Source organism: Babylonia areolata, chromosome 24, assembly GCF_041734735.1.
Source record: "Babylonia areolata isolate BAREFJ2019XMU chromosome 24, ASM4173473v1, whole genome shotgun sequence".
Classification (NCBI taxonomy): domain Eukaryota; kingdom Metazoa; phylum Mollusca; class Gastropoda; order Neogastropoda; family Buccinidae; genus Babylonia; species Babylonia areolata.
This window is the reverse complement of record NC_134899.1, coordinates 7171149-7178648: the sequence shown is the minus strand read 5'-3', so window position 1 is coordinate 7178648 and position 7500 is coordinate 7171149. Positions and strand designations below refer to the sequence as shown.

The following is a 7500-nucleotide window of genomic DNA, read 5'->3' as shown; positions in this document are numbered from 1 at the left end:
GGAAGGCAAGGAAGGTGGGAGGGAGGAAGACGAGAAGTGTTGTGAGAATCAGATACTTTTCCTGCGTGTCTTCTTTTTCCTTTTCCTTTTTATTTTATTTTATTTTAATTCTTTTTTAAACGACTTTTTCTTTTCGGACTCCTACAAAGGTTAAAGGTTGTTGGTGTCGGATCTTTAATTTATTTTTTTTTTTATAGTTGTTTTCTTTCAGTCCAATACAGCAATACGTGTGTGTGTGTGTGTGTGTGTGTGTGTGTGTGTGTGTGTGTGTGTGTGTGTGTGTGTGTGTGTGTGTGTGTGTGTGTTGTATGCTTTTTTCTGTTCGGGTGATAACCGGCGGCCAACAAAAGAAGACCTCACTGTATACGAAGTGCAACACATATCAGAGCTTAGCTGCTGCACTGCGCTGGTTGACATAATTTTATTAATAACTTGTCAGTCAGAAAAACAAAACAAAACAAAACAAAACAAAGTCAGAAACTGTTAAATCCACTGACGGGAGGGAAAAAAAACACCAACAACAGTAAGCAAACAAAAACATAGATACAGAGAATAAAGGGCACGCACTATGAGTGTTTGTTGTTAAAATACCTTTGAAGGTATCAGAATGTTGCCTACTCTTCTTCTTCTACAACTACTACTTCTTCTCCTCCTCCTCCTCCTTCTTCTTCTTCTTCTTCTTCTTTGAAGGTATCAGAATGTTGCCTACTCTTCTTCTTCTACAACTACTACTTCTCCTCCTCCTCCTCCTCCTCCTTCTTCTTCTTCTTCTTCTTCTTCTTCTTCTCCTCCTCCTCCTTCTTCTTCTTCTTCTTCTTCTTCTTCTCCTCCTTCTTCTTCTTCTTCTTCTTCTTCTTCTTCTTCTTCTTCTTCTTCTTCTCCTCCTCCTTCTTCTTCTTCTTCTTCTCCTTCTTCTTCTCTTTTTCTTTTATCAGTGCCTGAGCGGAATGCGAGTTTAATCCACCCTGGGAATTCCCGACAAATGTGTGTGATCATCGGCGATATAGTATGCAAGGCCAAGAATGAAGTAACGAAAGAATACTTATGGAAAGACAGAGAGAGAGAGAGACAGATGAGGGATAGAGGAGGGGGAGAGACAGACAGACAAACACAGGGAGGGAAAGACAGACAGACAGACAGAGAGAGAGAGAGAGAGAGAGAGAGAGAGAGAGAGAGAATAGCAAAAACGAAGAAAAGAAGTGACAAAGCTATAATCCTTTTCGGGCGAAAAGTCTTAAATGTGATGACATTCTAAAGCACTGAGAAAACCGCGTATACTATCTAACCGTTCGTAAGGGGGGAAGATTTTGCTGTGGGTACATTAAAAGGAGAAAAAAAAATGAAGAAGAGATAGATACACATCGTTCTTTAATATCTGTTGAAACGGGTTACCTTGTTGAGTGAGTCGAGTGCCGAGCTGGCAGTCAAAATGTTGTGAGTTCATATTTTGGAAGGCACTCAACACCGGAAGAACGTGTGCGTTCGTGCGCGTTCTCGCGTGCGAGTGTGACCGTTAATAATATTATGGACATCCATTTGGAGGGATAGGGAGGCTACAACACACACACACACACACACACACACACACACACATACGTGTACACAGACACACACACACACACAACTTTGGAATTCAGACAACTGACCTCACCACTTCGACTAAACTCCTGTGTTTTGTGATCAGCCATACATCTTTCACATGATCAGTTAGTTATTCATTGCTTGATTTACTTTACTATTTCCCTCCAGTGTCTAATGTCTTCCTACATTTGATAGGTCACCCTCCACTGCCGACTTTTGGGGGGAGTCACTGAATCGTGATTTTGGGAGGGCGGAACCACCACTATACTGCTAAATTAGGGAGCTCGGGTGAATAGTTCAAAGTGCCATTTCCGAATCATACCTACCACTCGTTTTATCGAGCAGGTAAATCCTGGCTCATGTCATGCAGAACAAATGGATCTGGCCTTTTGGGAAAATGTCAACGGCCTGCAGTTGCCTTTGCGCTTTGCAGAAGCCCATTGACTGCTTAAGAACGTGTCACGTACGTGCGTAGTGACGCACTGATGGCGCCATTAGAAAAAGGGACATAACTCTGGAAGGCTGAAAATTCACAGAGTTGAGATAAAGTAAAGTAAAGTAAAGTAAAGTAAGTAAGTAAGATGTAAGAGCGTATCTCCGGGCCATTTTCTCAGTGGTAGGCCTGTTGTTTTGGATATTGTTTTATTATTTGAAGCACCCCTCTCAACTGCCTTTTCCCTGGCACTGAAGGTTTTTTGTTTTTTTTATATAGTAATTGTATAATGATATAAATTATTGATAAATGAATAGATTAATGTATTATCCTATTTCCTCACCCACCCAGCCTCTCCTCAAGGCGTTTTCATATCAATCTCTGGAATCAGACCTTTGCCCTTTGCAGAGTGGGTTGAATATGTTACCCAGTCTCCTCATTCCCTGGGGCCCACACCTACAGGTGCCTTCATATATATCAATCTGAGGAGTCATACGTTGCTTACGGGCTGATGTAATCACAATATTTTATATGGACGTGTCTTTTTTATTTGTTCTTCTCGGGCGATAAAGATGAATCAACTGGATATTCATATTTTTGGGGGTTTGTCAAGAAAAGATTCATTTATTTGGAAGGAAGTTGCTTTCACACGCCGCCTGCGCAAAAAGAATGCGCAAACAAACAAAATAGGCAGACCATCATCACGGACGCTTCTTTTATCGACAATAAGACATCCCTGGCAGATGTAACCAGTGTAAGGCCTCCACGTTGAGTGTTAAACACAATAGTCTTTCCATGAAAAGTCATATTTATTTATTTGATGAGTGAAATCCTTGTAGAAAATTAATTCCTACTTCATCGGGTCTGACGAAACGCTATCGTTTTTATTTTTGAATAATCTTTTATGCATGCACACAAAAGCACACAGGAGAGTCTAAAATCACAACTGCAGAGATAAATACTTTACACAAAAGAACGAACGAACACACATCCATGATGAAATAGTTTTCAATCTATGGTAAAAGGTGGCCGGTGCAACTGGCGTGTTTTTTTGTTGTTGTTTTTTTGTGTTTTTTGTTGTTGTTGTTTTTTGTTTTTCCTCTCTGACAACGTCGTTTTTATCATGCATGAAGAGTTTTAATCGGCAACTTCAATACGGTTCAGTGACTAATGTCAAGGCCTATTAAGAAAACAAAACAAAACAAAACAAAAGACAACAACAACCCCCCCAAAAAAAACAACAACAACAACAAACAAAACAAACAAACAAAAAAAACAAAACAAAACAAAAACACCCAGAACAAAAAGATTCAGTAGCATATGATAACTGCAGTGTATAATGAACATGAAAGTAAGTTAGTGAGATATTGCACAAGTTGCCATCAGAACGGAGAAACATTTTCTTTTCTTTTTTTTCTTTTTCTTTTTTTTAAAGACACGTATTGCATCAGCACTGAGTTGACTGAGACAGTGTGCATGGAAATCAAACCGAACAGTGAAGTGATATTCTTATGATGTTTCGTCATAATTATCATGAATTTAGTTTACTCAAACAAATGGTTTAGACATGATTTATGTTGTAATGTTGAACAGATGCGAAGTGGCCTCGAACACGGTTGGTGGTAACGGAAACAATTCTGGATCCCACGTAGAATGTTATTTATTTATTTATTTTAAACTTTTCTTTCCTTCATTTATTCATTTTTTCTTTCTTTTGATTTGTCGTTCTTTCTTTCTTTTTTAAATTTCTTTTTTTCCCCTCCTCCTCTCGTTCTCTCTCTCTTTGTTCACTTTGCTTATCTCTCCATTCTTTCAATACCTTTGTTCTTATACACACCACTGGTAAACTTTACACACAGTTACCGCTCACCCAGTTACAGCTCACCCGTAGTTCACACAGTCACAGCTCACCCATAGTTCACACAGTTACAGCTCACCCATAGTTCACAGTTACAGCTCACCCATAGTTCACACAGTCACAGCTCACCCATAGTTCACAGTTACAGCTCACCCATAGTTCACACAGTCACAGCTCACCCATAGTTCACACAGTTACAGCTCACCCATAGTTCACACAGTTACAGCTCACCCATAGTTCACACAGTTACAGCTCACCCATAGTTCACACAGTTACAGCTCACCCATAGTTCACACAGTCACAGCTCACCCATAGTTCACACAGTTACAGCTCACCCGTAGTTCACACAGTTACAGCTCACCCGTAGTTCACACAGTTACAGCTCACCCATAGTTCACACAGTTACAGCTCACCCGTAGTTCACACAGTCACAACTCACCCATAGTTCACAGTCACAGCTCAACCATAGTTCACACAGTCACAGCTCACCCATAGTTCACACAGTTACAGCTCACCCATAGTTCACAGTCACAGCTCACCCATAGTTCACACAGTTACAGCTCACCCATAGTTCACACAGTTACAGCTCACCCATAGTTCACACAGTCATAGCTCACCCATAGTTCACACAGGCACAGCTTACCAACAGTTCACACAGTTCCAGCTCACCCATAGTTCACACAGTTCCAGCTCACCCATAGTTCACAGTCACAGCTCACCCATAGTTCACAGTCACAGCTCACCCATAGTTCACACAGTCACAGCTTACCAACAGTTCACACAGTTCCAGCTCACCCATAGTTCACAGTTACAGCTCACCCATAGTTCACAGTCACAGCTCACCCATAGTTCACAGTCACAGCTCACTCATAGTTCACAGTCACAGCTCACTCATAGTTCACAGTTACAGCTCACTCATAGTTCACAGTTACAGCTCACCCATAGTTCGCAGTCACAGCTCACCAACAGTTCACATCTCACCCATAGTTCACAGTCACAGCTCACCCATAGTTCGCAGTCACAGCTCACCAACAGTTCACAGCTCACCCATAGTTCTTAACAGTCACAGCTCACCCATAGTTCACACAGTCACAGCTCACCCATAGTTCAGACAGTTACAGCTCACCCGTAGTTCACACAGTTACAGCTCACCCATAGTTCACACAGTCACAGCTCACCCGTAGTTCACACAGTCACAGCTCACCCATAGTTCAGACAGTTACAGCTCACCCGTAGTTCACACAGTTACAGCTCACCCATAGTTCACACAGTCACAGCTCACCCATAGTTCACACAGTTACAGCTCACCCGTAGTTCACACAGTCACAGCTCACCCATAGTTCAGACAGTTACAGCTCACCCGTAGTTCACACAGTTACAGCTCACCCATAGTTCACACAGTCACAGCTCACCCATAGTTCACACAGTTACAGCTCACCCGTAGTTCACACAGTCACAACTCACCCATAGTTCACACAGTTACAGCTCACCCATAGTTCACACAGTCACAGCTCACCCATAGTTCACACAGTTACAGCTCACCCGTAGTTCACACAGTCACAACTCACCCATAGTTCACACAGTTACAGCTCACCCGTAGTTCACACAGTCACAGCTCACCCGTAGTTCACACAGTCACAGCTCACCCATAGCTCACAGTCACAGCTCACCCATAGTTCAGACAGTTACAGCTCACCCGTAGTTCACACAGTCACAGCTCACCCATAGCTCACAGTCACAGCTCACCCGTAGTTCACACAGTCACAGCTCACCCACAGTTCACACAGTCACAGCTCACCCATAGTTCACACAGTTACAGCTCACCCATAGTTCACACAGTCACAGCTCACCCATAGTTCACACAGTTACAGCTCACCCATAGTTCACACAGTTACAGCTCACCCATAGTTCACACAGTCACAACTCACCCATAGTTCACAGTCACAGCTCACCCATAGTTCACAGTCACAGCTCACCCATAGTTCACACAGTCACAGCTCACCAACAGTTCACACAGTTCCAGCTCACCCATAGTTCACACAGTTCCAGCTCACCCATAGTTCACACAGTCACAGCTCACCCATAGTTCACACAGTCACAGCTCACCAACAGTTCACACAGTTCCAGCTCACCCATAGTTCACACAGTTCCAGCTCACCCATAGTTCACAGTTACAGCTCACCCATAGTTTGCAGTCACAGCTCACCAACAGTTCACATCTCACCCATAGTTCACAGTCACATCTCACCCATAGTTCACACAGTTACAGCTCACCCATAGTTCACAGTCACAGCTCACCCATAGTTCACAGTCACAGCTCACCCATAGTTCACACAGTCACAGCTCACCCATAGTTCACACAGTCACAGCTCACCCATAGTTCACAGTTACAGCTCACCCATAGTTCACACAGTCACAGCTCACCCATAGTTCACAGTTACAGCTCACCCATAGTTCGCAGTTACAGCTCACCCATAGTTCACAGCTCACCCATAGTTCACAGTTACAGCTCACCCATAGTTCACAGTTACAGCTCACCCATAGTTCACAGCTCACCCATAGTTCACAGTTACAGCTCACCCATAGTTCTTCACACACAGTTAAAGCTATCACTGGTCCCGGCTCAAGCTGAAATAAACGTGAATCACGTGCTGAGTTCATTTCTCAAACACACACACACACACACACACGCACACCCCCCCACACAAACAGCGTTGTTCAGCCCTCCCCCACCCTCCCCCTCTGAAGCAAACGTGGATTACGTGCTGAGTTCATCCTCCGACGGTCTGTGTGTGTCTGTGTGTGTGTGTGCGAGCGAGCGTGTGTGCACGCGAGCATGATGCACGATACTGTCAAATACGTTTTCTTGAGTAAAAACAACAGCAAAAACAACACAATTAACTGTTTTGTTGTTGTTGTTGTTTGTTTGTTTGTTTTCCTCAGTCGTATGCAGGTCACGGAGCACCAGAATTTTTATTTTTATTTATTTAATTATTTATTTTTTAATGTGTGAAATGTTTGCCCCCCCTCCCCCCCCCCCTCCTCCTGTCAGCTTGGCTGTTGGCAAGAATTTTAACAATGATGCAATCAGTTTGTTGTACTCACAGCGCCTGAACTCAGCCAGTGGACAAGCAGTCAAACAAAACGACTTTGACGTCACGAGCACGTAATCATTGTGTGTCGTCACCCTGCGAGGTATGACGTCAGACACACGTTCTCAGTCTCTGAAGCTTGGGGACAGACTGCAAAGCACGCACTGTCGAAGGCTCCGAAGGCAATACAACGAGACTGCAAACAAAAAACGGATTGGTGTCTTGCATTTCAGCTGTGCAGTTCAGGTTAAAACCTGTAAAATGTTTTAAGATCTTTCCAAGCACGTTTTTATTTGCATTTCAACACACACACACACACACACACACATACACACACAGAACTCAGATGATTTAATGCACAAGGCCATATGCCCATGTCATAGGAGCGAGGATATGTATAAAAAAGAAGAAGAAAAAAAAATAATGTGCAGCAAAAACAAACACCAAACAGCATATTGAATATATATCAGTACACATACAAACAATAGTACAAACACAGGTACATAGCAGTGAAATTGATAATCATTTAGTTAAGG

At 42.9% G+C, this 7500-nt stretch overlaps 1 protein-coding gene across 5 annotated transcripts in view; it reads right to left on the bottom strand.

The window, feature by feature from the left end:
- Positions 1 to 7500, bottom strand: part of LOC143298697 (uncharacterized) — a 71863-nt gene that overhangs the window by 11567 nt on the left and 52796 nt on the right. For 4 of the 5 annotated variants that reach the window (XM_076611590.1, XM_076611594.1, XM_076611592.1 and 1 more), the window contains exon 2: positions 6978 to 7160. The exons of the other annotated variant lie outside the window; for it this stretch is intronic. The gene's annotated coding sequence lies outside the window, so the exon portion shown is untranslated. The remainder of the gene's footprint in view (positions 1 to 6977; positions 7161 to 7500) is intronic. 5 annotated transcript variants of the gene reach the window in all.